This window comes from Geospiza fortis, unplaced genomic scaffold, assembly GCF_000277835.1.
Source record: "Geospiza fortis unplaced genomic scaffold, GeoFor_1.0 scaffold373, whole genome shotgun sequence".
NCBI classification, from domain to species: Eukaryota; Metazoa; Chordata; class Aves; order Passeriformes; family Thraupidae; genus Geospiza; species Geospiza fortis.
This window is the reverse complement of record NW_005054518.1, coordinates 344,930-347,754: the sequence shown is the minus strand read 5'-3', so window position 1 is coordinate 347,754 and position 2,825 is coordinate 344,930. Positions and strand designations below refer to the sequence as shown.

General features: G+C 59.6%; 1 protein-coding gene across 1 annotated transcript in view; it reads right to left on the bottom strand.

The window, feature by feature from the left end:
* The window catches only part of ADAM11 (ADAM metallopeptidase domain 11), a 14,448-nt gene that overhangs the window by 11,066 nt on the left and 557 nt on the right, over window positions 1-2,825 (bottom strand). The gene's annotated exons all lie outside the window — the stretch shown is intronic.

The following is a 2,825-nucleotide window of genomic DNA, read 5'->3' as shown; positions in this document are numbered from 1 at the left end:
TGCTGCCCCCCCTCAGCCAGTGCAGGACCCCAATGCCAGCCCCAGCCCCTCCAGCCAATCCCAAACCCCCCCAACACCAGTACCAGGCTCCCCAGCCAGTGCAGGGCCTCCAGCTGGGGTAGGAGGCCCCCAGCCTGCACCGTGCCCCCTCAGCTGGCACTGAGTCCCTGACCTGTCTCCAGTCCCCAGCTGGTCCCCAGCCAGTTCCAGAGCCCCTGCAGATTGTCCTGGTGCTGCCAACCAGTACCAGGACCCACACCATCATCAGAGCCCCCAAAATGGGACTGGAGCCCCCAACCAGCACCACCCTCCCAGCTGGAACTGAGCCCCTGCCTGGTGCCAGGGATGGTGCTGGAACCAGGGAGAGCTGATGCCCACAGCAGTGGGCACACGGGGCTGAACTCCCAGTTCACATCCTGTTGCAACATCCCTCACCCTCCTCCAGGACAACTTTTTTGGACCTTTTTGGCTCATTTTGTGTTATGGCTCCAAGTCCCTCTGCAGCCCAGCCTGTCATCCCCAGTGCTGGCAGAGCCATCCGGAACTGAAACCTGAAAGGCAGCTGCACAAGAGGGGCTCCAGGACCTTCTCAGCCACACTCAGGGGGTTCCTGGCTGGCAAATGGTCCTTTCCAGGCAGATCAGCATGGGGCAGGCAGAGCTTCCACACTGGGACCTGCTGCCCTTGGACCTTCCTCCTCCTCCATGCAGCGAGGGGAGGAACTGCAGCATCAGGTGCAGCAGAGATGATCCAGCACCTGCTTGGCTCCTCAGGAGCTCTGAGGCCGCCAGCCCGAGGGGGACAGTCCCTCCCAGTGCCCTTCTGGTGCTCCTCAGCAGCACAGGGACAAAGAGGTGCCCAGCAGGGTGGATCTACACCTGGTACCAGGGAGCAGCTGTTCCAGTGGAAGGTGTCCCCGCCCCGGCAGGGGGATGGATGACCTTTAAGTCTCTTCCAAGAGTCTCCATCTCCAGCCTGAACACCTGATCCAAGGCCTACAGGGTCCCCAAAAGGCCGTGAAGCAACTGCTTCAGTCCCCTAGAGCAGGGGCTCCATGGTGTAAGCCACTGGTCGGCATGAGGAGGGGGCAGACAGCACTTGGGGGTCCCTCTCCCCTCCCTGGAAGGGCCAGGCTTGGTGAAACACAACTGCTGATCTCCCAGGTCAGCTCAGTGCCATGAGGTAACCAGTCTCCACAGGGTCACTTGGAGCTCTGGGGCCTGGAGGGGCCATTCCCCTGTCCCCAGGGCACCCTCTTTGCTGTGTGAGGGCACAGAGCTGGACACTCCCTCCAGGAGGCCAAGCCCACCAGGCCAGGGGCTGGTTGGTGCTCCAAGCCCCTCTCTCCAGGGATTCCCTCCAGCTAGGCCAGCCTGTGGCTGCAGGGACAGCTCCATGGCAGAACCCTGTGCCCAGGGGGGTTTGATCAGCCCTTCACGACAGGGGCTGCAGCAGGTAAAGAACTGGAGTTTGGCTGTTGCACTGGAGAAGGATTCAGCTCAGGAGGAGCCTCTGAAGCCTCGTGTGTCCCAAGTCCCTGCTCCCACTACATTATCCCACTTCAAGCCTTCCCTCTGAGCCTGGAGTGAAGGAGGGAGTGTTGTCCTTCACTCAAGGACTGAACATCTCCAAGGACAGACAGACCCCACTCCTCTAGGTGCCTGGCCCAGGGCTGTCCCCCTCTCCTTGGCCCTGAGCCTTTCCCTTCCCAACCCACACCTGGAAGCAGCTTGACACCACAGAAGGGCTGGCTCCATTCTGCTTGGAACTGCCCTTCAAGAAACCACAGGCTGCTTAAAACACTCCAGAACACCCTCCAGCCCATCCCTGACCTCCATCCCTCTGCCCCATGCCCAGGAGAGGTGAACAGGCTGCTCTCCAGGTTCTCCTTGCTGAGCACCACCCCTGCACTGGGTACAAGAGCTTCCCAGTGCCTGCTGGCCACACTGCTCTGGCAAAGCACAGATGGGGTGATGTTCTGGGGCTGGACAAACTGCTGTGCCCCCTTCATTGTGGTGCCCATTACCCACAAAGCTTCCTCCACCCAACCCTTACTGCTCTGCTCCTGCCCCCAGCCACATTCCACCCACAGTAAGGCAGAGCAGAATCTCATCCCTCCATTTTATTTCGAAGTTCAAAAGTTTGTAAAAAATCCCAAACAAGTTAAAACCAACTGAAAATATGCAAAAAACAACCCCAGACCACAACAAGAGGACAAATCTCATCCCCATGACTCTCCTCTCACAAGTCTTTGCAGCTCTGAGGACCATGTGAGAGGAGGAACACCTCTCCCTCTGGGAGGGTAAGGAGCACACAGCTGTTGGGTGGAGACTTCCAGAGACACCACTGTGTCAGTGATGAGTCTTGTAAGGAATCAGAGGAATCTGCTGGCTCTAAACGTGGCCAGCAGAGAGGAGGGAGGATCACAGCCAAGGACAGGGAAGCCACTGCATCCCCATCAATTCCCACCAGGAGAGCTGTCTGGGCTGCCAGTGCTGTCCTCACTCTTGCATGTGCCTCTGGCCTTGGTAAATCCCATCCCCTCCTCAGCTCCCACTGAGGCTCCAGAGAGCAGCCTGGAGATGGCTTTAGCTGCCAAACAACGTTCCAAGTATGGGGAGAGAGGCTCCTCGGGTCTCAGTGCAGCAGTTCCTGCAGCTCTTGTCCAGCTCCGCCTCCCTGAGCACGGAGCAGAGCTGGGACTCGTAGCCGCTGTCCCTCACCCTGCCCGGGGCCTGCTGCAGCAAATCCCTGTCCACAGCTGGAATCCTGCAGCCCTGGACACCCGGGAGGCTGGGGAGCAGCTGCACATCCCAGTCTGACCG